Here is an 11,816-nt window from a genome sequence, read left to right as displayed (position 1 = left end):
TGGTGGCGGAATACACATAAGGACTAACCTGGCAGGGTAGTGCAACATATGGCAGTCTCTGGGGTGGTTCCAACCTAATTGAAGGGGGGAAAGAACACGCCCAGAGACGACAGAGCGGGACAGAGGGAAAGACACGGAGCTAGCCCGAAGGGTAGCTGATACCGTGGACGAATACACATATGGGGTTGCCGTGAGGGAACCGCTACATATGGAACCCAGCCTACAACCACGTTCCACAAGCATACGGGTGCAGGCCTAGCGTCAGACGGTCCGCAACGTCTGACACCGCATGGGGTGACGGAGGAGCTCGACAGGGTTAGCCGGTTTCCCGGGGAACACAACTGGAGACAAATAACGCACGTATCCGGCCCAGAGGGCGGGAGTGGCGTTGCAAGCCGACACTTAGAACGGGCACTTAGCGCTCCTGGCCACCAGGGGCGAGGATGCGGGAAGATACCGGCTCTACACGTAAGCTATAAAACCTAGCAAACGTGTTAGGTGTCGCCCAGCCCGCAGCTCTACAGATGTCTGTCAGTGAGGCGCCTTGAGCCAGCGCCCAGGAAGAAGCAACGCTCCGAGTGGAGTGTGCTCTTACACCGAACGGGCAAGGCACGTCTTGGGACTGGTAAGCCAAGACTATAGCATCCACTATCCAGTGGGCTAACCTCTGCTTGGAGACAGCCTTTCCCTTCTGCTGGCCTCCGTAACAGACGAAGAGTTGCTCTGAGGTCCGAAAGCTTTGGGTCCGGTCAATGTAAGCGCGAAGAGCGCGGACCGGACACAACAAAGCCAGGGCTGGGTCTGCCTCCGTCGAAGGCAGCGCTTGCAGGTTCACCACCTGGTCCCGGAAGGGAGTGGTAGGAACCTTGGGCACGTATCCGGGCCTGGGTCTCAGGACAACGTGAGAGTTACCAGGCCCGAACTCTAGGCACGATTCGCTGACCGAAAGTGCGTGCAGGTCCCCTACCCTCTTGATCGAGGCCAAAGCAGTCAAGAGCACTGTCTTCATTGACAGGATTTTAATCTCAATGGACTCCAACGGCTCGAAGGGAGGGCTCTGAAGTGCTCTGAGCACTAGAGCCAAGTCCCAAGAGGGTATCGAGGATGGACGAGGAGGATTTAGTCTCCTCGCACCTCTGAGGAACCTGACGATTAGGTCGTGCTTTCCGACGGACTTACCTTCGACTGCGTCGTGATACGCCGCTATTGCGGCGACGTACACTTTGAGGGTGGAGGGAGACAGCCTTCGCTCCAACCCGTCTTGCAGGAAGGAAAGCACAACACCAATCGAACACCTTCGGGGGTCTTCCTGGCGGGAAGAACACCACTCAACGAACAGGTTCCACTTCAGTACATAGAGGCGCCTCGTAGAGGGGGCTCTAGCTGAAGAGATGGTATCTACGACTGCTTGTGGTAGTCCATCTAGAACCTCCGCGTCCCGTCCAGGGACCAGACATGAAGATTCCAGAGGTCTGGACGCGGGTGCCATAGAGTGCCCCGTCCCTGAGAAAGAAGGTCCTTCCTCAGGGGAATGGGCCAAGGAGGGGCTGTCGCGAGGAGAGTTAGTTCTGGGAACCAGGTCCGGTTGGGCCAATACGGCGCAACTAACAAGACCTGCTCCTCGTCCTCCCTGACTTTGCACAGGGTCTGTGCAAGAAGGCTCACTGGGGGAAACGCATACTTGCGTAGGTCCCGGGGCCAGCTGTGCGCCAGTGCATCTGTGCCGAGGGTACCCCCGGTCAGGGAATAGTACCACTGGCAATGGGTCGAGTCCGGAGAGGCAAACAGGTCTACCTGTGCGGCTCCGAACTGGTCCCATATCAACTGGACCGCCTGGGGGTGGAGTCGCCATTCTCCCGGAGGTGCTGGCTGCCGAGAGAGCTCGTCGGCTGTCTGGTTCTGCGCACCAGGGACATGCATGGCCCGAAGCGACCTCAGATGCTTCTGACTCCACAGGAGCAGGTGGCGGGCGAGTTGGAACAGGCGACGGGAGCGTAGACCACCCTGACGGTTGATGTACGCAACGGCCACCGTGCTGTCCGTACGGACCAGTACATGCTTGCCACGTAGCGGCCCCTTGAGGCGGCGCAGTGCCAAGTGTACTGCTAGCAACTCGAGGCAATTGATATGCCAATGCAATTGCGGTTCCGTCCACAGACCCGCAACTGCATGCCCGTTGTACGTGGCCCCCCAACCCGTGGATGAGGCATCCGTGAATAGCACAGCATGCGTGCACACTTGTTCTAGGGGCACCCCGGCCCGGAGAAACGAAGCGTTGGACCACGGGCTGAAGGTTTGGCGGCAGTAAGGAGTCACTGGGACCCGGTACTGGCCGCTCTGCCACGCCCACCTCGGGACTCGGCCATGAAGCCAGTGTTGGAGCGGTCTCATATGAAGCAATCCGAGCGGCGTGACCGCGGCTACAGATGCCATATGCCCCAGGAGCCTCTGAAAAAGTTTCAGTGGGACCGCTGTTCTGCCTTTGAACATATTCAAGCAGTTCAACACCGACCTGACTCGCTCCTCCGTGAGGCGCGCAGTCTGGCTGACCGAATCCAGCTCCATACCGAGGTAAGAGATTCTCTGCGTAGGACAGAGCTTGCTCTTCTCTCGGTTGACCCGAAGGCCCAACTGGCTGAGGTGACTGAGCACCATGTCCCTGTGTTCGCACAACTGCTCCCGAGACTGGGCGAGAATGAGCCAGTCGTCGAGATAGTTGAGGATGCGAACGCCGCGTTCTCGGAGTGGAACAATGGCTGCCTCCGCGACCTTCGTGAAGACGCGAGGCGACAGGGACAGCCCGAAGGGCAGGACTTTGTACTGGTATGCCTTCCCCTCGAACGCAAAGCGTAGGAACGGTCTGTGTCGGGGGAGTAAAGAGACATGAAAGTACGCGTCCTTCAGGTCGATCGCTGCAAACCAATCCTGGGGACGGATGCATTGAAAAATGTGTTTCTGCGTTAACATCCGGAACGGGAGCTTGTGCAGGGCCCGATTCAGGACGCGCAGGTCCAGGATTGGCCGGAGCCCACCCCCTTTCTTTGGCACGATGAAGTAAGGGCTGTAGAACCCTGTCTTCATCTCGGCTGGAGGAACCGGCTCGATCGCGTCCTTCGCCAGTAGGACCTCGATCTCTGACCGCAAGACTTGAGCATCGCTGCTTCGCACTGAGGTGAAGAGGATGCCCTTGTACTTGGGTGGCCGGCGCGCGAACTGAATCGCGTAGCCGAGTCTGATGGTACGGATGAGCCAACGGGACGGTCGAGGGAGCTGTAGCCACGCTCCCAGGGACCGTACCAGCGGGACCAACGGCACCACAGACATGCCCGGGGTGGGGCAGCGCATCGGAGAGCTCTGGCTCGACTCGGGAGGCCCGGAGGCGGCCCGGAGTGTCGCGCGAGCTCTCCTGGTGCGGGCAGGGAGCGGGTGAGAAGGCCCGGAGGCGTCCTCGGAGCCCGCTCGACTGCTCGCTGCCCGGAGGCAGAGAGGTGGGATGCTCAGACCCGACTCGGGAGGCCCGTGGGCGGCCCGGAGTGTTGTCTGAGTTTTCCCGGGAGAGGCAGAGAGTGGGTGAGAAGGCCCGGAGGCGTCCTCGGAGCCCACTCTGCTGCCCCCTGGCGAGGGGAGGGGAGGGAGGGAGAGACAAAGCCCGGAGGCGTCGTGAACTGCCACCCTGACCCTCTTGGGGCCCAGGGGGATAGGAAACTGCTCTTTTTGTGAGTATGTGGGTACCGCCGAGCTCCGGAGAGCTGGCGGCAGATGTTTCGGACCAGTCGGGACCCCCCGGTCCTCCTCCGGGGGGTGTGGGAGGGATGCGGACATCATCTCCCGAAGAGCAGCTCCTGTCCTCCCTGGGCTGCCTGTCTCAGGGCCGCTTCCCCTTGCGCTTGCCGGCAGGCTTAGCGGTCTGGACAGGTTGGGCGCCACCCTTGCGCCCGGCACCCTGCTTGGCCTGTGGAGGCTGCTGCTTTGGCTTGGCAGGGGCGGAGGCGGACGCTGGGGGACGCCCTCGGCGACGAGCAGGCGGGGGAGCTGCGGCCGGCGACTGGGTGGAGGCAGCAGCAGGTCGCCGGGGCAGGATGTTCCTGATAGCCTCCGTCTGCTTCTGGGCCACCGAGAACTGCTGGGCAAAGTCCTCGATGGCGTCGCCGAAGAGGCCGGCCTGACAGATAGAGGCGTTCAGGAAGCGGACCTTGTCCGCTTCACGCATATCTGCCAGGTTCAGCCACAGGTGGCGTTCCTGGACCACCAGAGTGGACATCGCCCGACCCAGGGAGCGTGCAGTGACTTTCGTCGCTCGTAGAGCGAGGTCCGTCGCCGCACGCAGTTCCTGCATAACGCCCTGGTCGGAACTTCCCTCGTGCAGTTCCATGAGCGCTTTGGCCTGGTAGACCTGCAGGAGCGCCATGGCATGCAAAGCCGATGCGGCTTCTCCACAGGCTGTGTAAGCCTTGCCGGTCAGCCCGGACGAGAACTTACATGCCCGGGAGGGGAGACGCGGGGCACCACGCCAGTCCGCAGCGGTCTTGGGACACAGGTGCATCGCCACTGACCGCTCGACCGGGGGGATTCCCACGTAACCCTTCACCGCACCGCCATCGAGGGAGGTGAGGACGGAGGAGTCTGTCGATCGCGAGCGAGCGCTATACGGCTCTGCCCACGACTTCGAGATCTCCTGATGCACTTCCGGGAAGAATGGCACCGGGGCGGGGCGCTGAGAACCAGCACGGGCCGTCCCGAGAAACCAAAAGTCCAGCCGCGAAGGTTCGGGACACGGTGGAGGGTTCCACTCGAGCCCTACGCTTGCGGCGGCCCGGGAAAGCATAGCCGTAAGCTCTGGGTCAGACTCGGGCAACGCTGTCACACCCGAAGGGGGCAGCGCAGCCGAATCCTCATCCTCAGAGCCCATTAGCTCGTCCCCCGATGCAGCGACCGACATCCTGTCTTCCGCCGGAGCCCCAAAGGAAACGGCTGGCACTCCACGTGAGAGGTCAGCACGCTCCTCCGGAAACTCCACCGGCGCAGCGGAGGGGGGAGGGGCCCGAGGAGCCATATGACCCGGCGGGTTTGCCCTGACCGTCACCCTCAGGTCCCCACCCAAGTCCTCAGCCAGAGTAGCCGCCCTCTGCTTAGGCGCAGAAGGACCGCTAGACCGGGGGATGCGCGAGGGTGCTCCACCTGCCTTGAGGTATTGGAGTCTGGACCGTAACACTGCGATGGTCATGTTCCCGCAATGGGAACATGAGTCATTCACGAACGCAGCCTCTGCGTGCTGAGTGCCCAGACACGAGAGACAACGAACATGACCGTCAAGCCGGGACAGAAAGCGACCGCACCCAGAAACACACGGTTTGAATGACATCTTGAAAAAGACGCAGGGTCAAACCGTGTTGCTCTTTTAGGATGGAAAACTGCTCTTTTAGTTGTGCTAAAGCACTCAGGGAGATGACCGCGGTCAGCACGCAGTCCGAATGCAAGCCTGCGTGTGACACTCAAAACAGGGAAAAACGCCCAGCGAACCAACAATGGAAGCTCTTTTAAATGAATGCAAACAATTGCAACTGGTCGGTCTCTCGCTGAGAAGCGCTGTAACACCCGCACTGGCAGTTCTCCTTCCTCTCTCTCCAAGACTCAGTCTTTTAAACACTCTTCGTGGAAACAGAATGAACTGTTCGGCTCTGAAGTTGAAAGCATTTGATCTACCATTCCACTTCCTATTTATACCCGCGCTGCGGGGCGGAGCGTGGAATGTGTGGATCACATGCCAATCTCCGATTGGCTCGTTTTTTACACTCGAAGTGGATAGGTCTCTGAGGGCAGATCCCAATTCGTCGGTTCAGTTCTGACGTACGTCGAACGTGACCGACTGAAAGGGAACTCACTTTTCTGTGCAAACTTTGCCCGCCGGCTTTCAAAAAGAAAATCCGCACTTCAGTTACATCCACAGCAAACCTGAAATGGGTTTTACTATTTATGTAACTTGTTTGTTGAACCTGCCTGGTATATTTTTCCAGGATTCCAATATTCTGTTTAAAAACGTTTGCACCTTTAAGGAGTACTTCAGCACTGGGAAGATGAATCTGTATTTAAACTGGTTCATCAATGTAGTAGAAATGTGAAATTATTTTTGAATTTGGTTCTTTCTAGACTTAGAAAAGACAGAAAATGTATTTTTGTCTCATGGGGATGAAAGACTACAATTCCCAGAATGCTTCGCTGCCCTGTGAGGCCATTCCCAAAGCCACCTACTGGATTACTGTGACTGAGTTGGAGAAGACACTATAATTAAAAACTGAACGTGTGTGTTCAATATAATGAGTGAGTCACCGCGCGAGTATCACAGCACTGAACACTAACTGCAGGAGTCAGATAAATGAGCTGAGCTCTCGTGATTAGAGCTGAGGTACTCGCGACTACACTCGCGGCATACATTCACAACGCAAGTTCAGTCTGGCGCGTTTCAGTTCATGCCTTTGCAAGCTTAACTTTCATAGAAATTAATTTGAGAAGTTAAAAGACTTACATTGCTCAGCATAGCTCCGTTTAAATGAGTGCCTGTAGCTGCGTGCTGAGCTCTGAGTGTGATCTCCATCCCCCATGCGCGGGTTCAAAACATGCGGAAATGGCTCCCTCTGCTGGCTGTAGTCTTTAGCCTTTGGCCAAAAATTCCTCCTATGATGCAAATATCGTCAATTTCCAGAAATAAAATTGGATATGAAGATAAAATCTAACGCATAGCTTCATTGTTAAAACTGATAAAAATAATTGCTGTCTGTGATTCTATATGGGCTGTGGCAATAATTGTGAAAAATAATAGCTCACAGCAACATATGGAAAAAAAGAACTATGAACTAGTTCATTTTTGGAACTTAGTTCAAAATTTTGTAGTTTGAACTATGAACTGAACTAGTTCATGTAGAACGTGAACTTTCCCAACACTGCTCATATCCCCCTGAGACGAGAGATCCTCTGATGATGCAAATATTGTCATTTTGCGTCATCTGAGGATTTTTTTGCCCAGAGGCTAAAGACTACAGCGAGTATAAGGAGCTAGTTCCGCATGTTATCAACCCGCCCACAAGGCTGGGATCTCACTCACACAGTGTAAATGCGCATGGCTGCTCAGCTCAGTGTTTCAATTTTTCAAATTAATTCCTAGTAGGAAAGTTCCATAGACATGATCTGAAAGGCAGACTAGACACAGACTAGTGCCTTGAGTGTAAGCCGTGACCGCGCTTACCTGAGCTCTTCCCAGCTCTTCACTGTCGTGATGAATTCGTTTGTGCTGTGACTCTCGTTCGGCTCATATTTATATTGAACAGAAACGTTCAGTTTTTAATTGTAGTGTCTGTTCTCTAACTGAACTAAATAATTGTATTACTATGAAAATTAAAACAACTGTAGGAGTGGTGCCACGGTGGATAAAGTGATCCATTGATCCAGTAGCGTGGCTTTGGGGGTGGCCTCATAGGGCAGCGAAACAAGTGCATTCTGGGAGTTGTTGTCTTTCATCCACGAGCCATAAATACATTTTCTGTCTTTTCTCAGTCTAGAAGACACCAAATTCAAAAATAATTTCACATTTCTACTACATAAATGACCCAGTTTAAATACACATTTATCGCGCACGATAAACGTCCCGGTGTTGACAGGCCGCAACGGTGTCAAATTGACCCGCCAGGGAAGGATTTGTTACTTTTTTGTATACATTTCAAGCATAAAACTCTAAAGTAGTTTTTTTGTGTGTGTTCATTGTTCAAGTGCAACAAAAGTCCTAGGGTCTTGGACCACTCAAATAAAAACTCAATTAAAAAAATAAATGTAAGAGTTGAGTTAAATGAGACTGAGTTAAATGAAGGATGAGGTTTGAGGTTTGGATAGATTATATGGTAAGCAAACAATCTCATAATTAATGTCTTAGATGGAGGAATAAAGTTCTGAGCGTGACGACAAGGGACAAATTGTTATGGCAAGATGACTGGGTCAGAGTATCTCTGAAACGGCAAGGCTTGTGGGTTGCTCCCAGTCAGCAGTGGAGAGAATTTAGGGTTTTGGGTGCCCATGGATCATCGATGCACAAGTGCAAAAAAGGCCATCTCATCTGGTCCGAGTCAACAGAAGGTCTGTCACACAAAAATTTTAATGATGGTTATGGGAGGAATGTTTCAGAGTGCATCAGAGTGCATAGTGTATGGGACTATATAGCCGCAGGCCAATTAGCAAATACAATGACCACGCAAGTGAGAAATGCCGTTTTTCTGAACAAAGCACAAGTGAACGCTGCGCTTGACCTTTTGCTTTGACCAGTGTCATGTCAAAAGGTAACAGTCCTGCTGCGCATGCATATTTATTCAGTTTTGCTTGAATCTGCAGTGCCATGGATGGCAAAAGGAATTACAATTAACCTGAATTGTGACCTTACAGTTTGAAATAAATGCGTTGGGATAAACTACCGTGTACCACAAAATCTTGTCTTGTCTTGTCTTAGAAGGCAGCATGCAAATGGAAAAACAAATTCAGTGCAACTTTTGTACTGAAATTTACATGAAAATGACGGATGAGTGGAATGCAAATGTACTGCAGAGTGCACTCACTATTTTGAGCCTGATCTCTTATTAATCATTCACTGAATGAAGTGCGTCATTCAGTGCAGCGGAATGAAGAGTAGAATATGTTACATTTATGAGTGTGTAGTTTCAGTCATGATTCTTTAAATATATGTATAGCGTATATATTCGTTGGCCTATGTTAGGCTACATGAAATGCATTTTTTCACCATTTGGCTTCATATGAACTTTCTATTCAACACAATGACAACTCAATATAGATGAAGCCAGCTCATAAAACTACATCAACATTTGTCTTTAATGCTGGTTTGCATGTATTTTCCATTTCAGCAATCCCTCCTCACCCCTTTGCCGACTGCAGCGTATTGGTAAGAGTGAAAAATGTCTCCCGCACTTTCTCATCTGCACTCGTGTTTATATTTACGGGTAAGCGTGTGTTGCTCTCTCGCCCGCGTGTGTGATAAGGCGCACGTGTGGGAGACGGGCTGATTCAGAATGGAAATATATGAATATATGCGTCTTTGTATTAGCATGCGTAAGCTCGTTTGTCTACAGAAGAGGCGGTGTGGGAATTTCACAGGAGAGAAGCCAAGGGGGGAGGGAACAAGCGCTGGCGATCGTCTCCGCTGCAGTCCTTTGACAAGTTCATTTGTATATAATTACTTACACCACCCGCGCACGAGAACAGACATTTGTCACCGTCAGCATGACGCTTGGATTTCCGACTGAGACGAATGCGCCTGAAGTCTCTTTATATGGTTGTAGTTAATAATCCCTCACTTGGTCTCATTTTAGCATGGTTTAAACCTTAGTAATAAGGGCATGGGTCTTAACACGGGCCTTATTGCTGCAATTTATCAGGTGGCCACTTCCGTGGTCCCCACTTCAGGTTCTAGATCTTGCATTATCCTGCATTTGCATAGCTATGAATCTAAATCTCCAAGAGACTTGGCTGATCAGACCATACAAATGCATTGTGTTTGTGAACGAACCTTTACTCAGATGTTTGCTTGACTTTTGTGATCAGCATAAATAGATATTAAGTTAGCATATAATGACTTTTTGGTGGAACTAATATCCACCTTGAACAGAGACTGTGGTTGAGTGGCTGCTGTTTTACATTTTACGAGTTGTCATTATTCCACCTAGCAATCCATTACAGTTTCTCTGAGAAGTTTTCTTCTCAATTTGCAGAACATTTCAACCTTGCAGCGCAAAGAAAGTACATTAACATACAATTATTTGAGGGATAATTGTATTTATTCATGTGGAAATGGCAGGTTAAAAATAACTCTTCCACCTTTGATCTGTTCTTTGATGTATAACACAAGTTGACCGTAATGGAGATTTTACAGCTTTAAGATATACTCGATTCCAAATTGACAGTTTTTGAGTGCAGTCATCTTGTCTACTCCCCTCCCTGCCGAATGCATTTTTCTTTTCTGAAAAGATAATGATGGATAGTACTGACTCACTATCTCAATCCTCATATGAATAACCACTATCAGCACTTAAATTCAATGGGTGCACGATTCCTGTTGATGACTGATGTGTTTGGATCATATAAGAGAGTGCTTTCTGAGTGTTCACCAGATTTGATGGCTCGATTCTTTGTGACTTTGCTAAGCTCTCTAAAACTATACATTTAGTTGTACTATTGACTTGTCATTAAGGAAATCAATTTATAAGTGATATTATTCTTCAGCTTTGGAGCTGTGTGATTAGTACAATGATTCATGCAGTAAAGTACTTCAAAACTATTTTACTTTAAATGGTGTTATGATCTATAGTGATGTGGTTTTTGCTTTCTGTAGCTCATCACCAGTCTATTTTGTGTTTTAAATTCAGTGAATATTCAACATGTTCCTGGATCTTAATTAACAACATTCTAATCAACCAGTAAGATTTGAGGGACAGGGTTACAGTTTATGTCAATAGGATTGGGTTAGGTAGTCTGACAAGCCAGACCCACATCAAGAGGTCTGGTCTGGGAACTCACCGTTGACTGGGTTAAATCCGAGGGACGGGATAAACGATTGAATTTTTAATTTCCCTCTGCACTCAATTGGATAGCGCTACAACCAACCAGAGCAACATTAAATAAATGTGGTTTAACGAAGCTTGCAGCACCCCTCTCAGATACTGAAGCTTCCGCGCCTCGATTTTTTACGGTCTATGGGTTTAACCCATCGGAAATGTGGTAAATAACCCGACGGTTATTTAAATAAACCCGAATTTTAATAAATGTCATAATTTGTTCATATAAAAACAAAAGACAAAATGATTTTCTTGTTTACTTTGACTTCACATTGCATAATGTATCTTCACCAGTACTGTCACAACTACCAGAACACCAGCAGCCATATCACCCTGTAGCCCAAGACTGGTTTTCCATTGAAGCTAAGCAGGGCTGAGCCTGGTCAGTACCTGGATGGGAGACCAACTGGGAAAACCAGGTAGCTGCTGGTAGAGGTGTTAGTGAGGCCAGCAGGGGGCGCTCACCCTGTGGTCTGTGTGGGTCCTAACACCCCAGTATAGTGATTGGGAGCACCGTCCTTCGGATGAGATGTTAAACCGAGGTCCCGACTCTCAGTGGTCGTTAAAAATCCCAGGATGTCCTTCGATAAAGAGTAGGGGTGTAACCCCGGCATCCTGGCCAAATTTGCCCATTGGCCTCTGTCCATCATGGCCTCCTAATAATCCCCATATCCTGATTGGCTTCATCACTTGGTCTCCTCTCCACCAATCAGCTGGTGTGTGGTGAGCGTTCTGGCGCAATATGACTGCCGTCGCATCATCCAGGTGGATGCTGCAGACTGGTGGTGGTTGAGGAGATTCCCCCTTCAATATGTAAATTGCTTTGAGTGCCTAGAAAAGCGCTATATAAATGTAATGAATTATTATTATTATTATAACTATTGTGTTATATTTGAGGGTGTGTAGTAAATTCAGAAGGTTTAAACCAGGGTGTTTCAAACCTGTCCCCCCAGCACTGCACATTTTGTATGTCTCCATAATCTAACACACCTGATCCACCTCATGATCTCATTATAAGAGACTGCAAGACCTAAAGTGGGTGTGTCAAATATGGGAGACATACAACTGTGCAGGGCTGGAGGTCCTCCAGGACAGGTTTGAAAACCCCTGGTTTATACAACAGTAGTTAGCATGACAAGAATATTTACAGGAATATACCTGTAAGAAGGGTACGCAAGAGGCTTCTTCCCAAGCAAAATATGCTTGTTTGAA

General features: G+C 50.6%; 1 pseudogene; it reads left to right on the top strand.

Annotated features, from left to right (window-relative positions):
• The first annotated feature begins 10,919 nt into the window (after positions 1-10,919).
• Positions 10,920-11,036, top strand: LOC137083990 (5S ribosomal RNA; annotated as a pseudogene).
• The last annotated feature ends 780 nt before the right edge of the window (positions 11,037-11,816 follow it).

This window comes from Pseudorasbora parva, chromosome 7, assembly GCF_024679245.1.
Source record: "Pseudorasbora parva isolate DD20220531a chromosome 7, ASM2467924v1, whole genome shotgun sequence".
Classification (NCBI taxonomy): domain Eukaryota; kingdom Metazoa; phylum Chordata; class Actinopteri; order Cypriniformes; family Gobionidae; genus Pseudorasbora; species Pseudorasbora parva.
The sequence above is the reverse complement of the archived record's forward strand: the minus strand, read 5'-3'. Positions and strand labels throughout refer to the sequence as shown.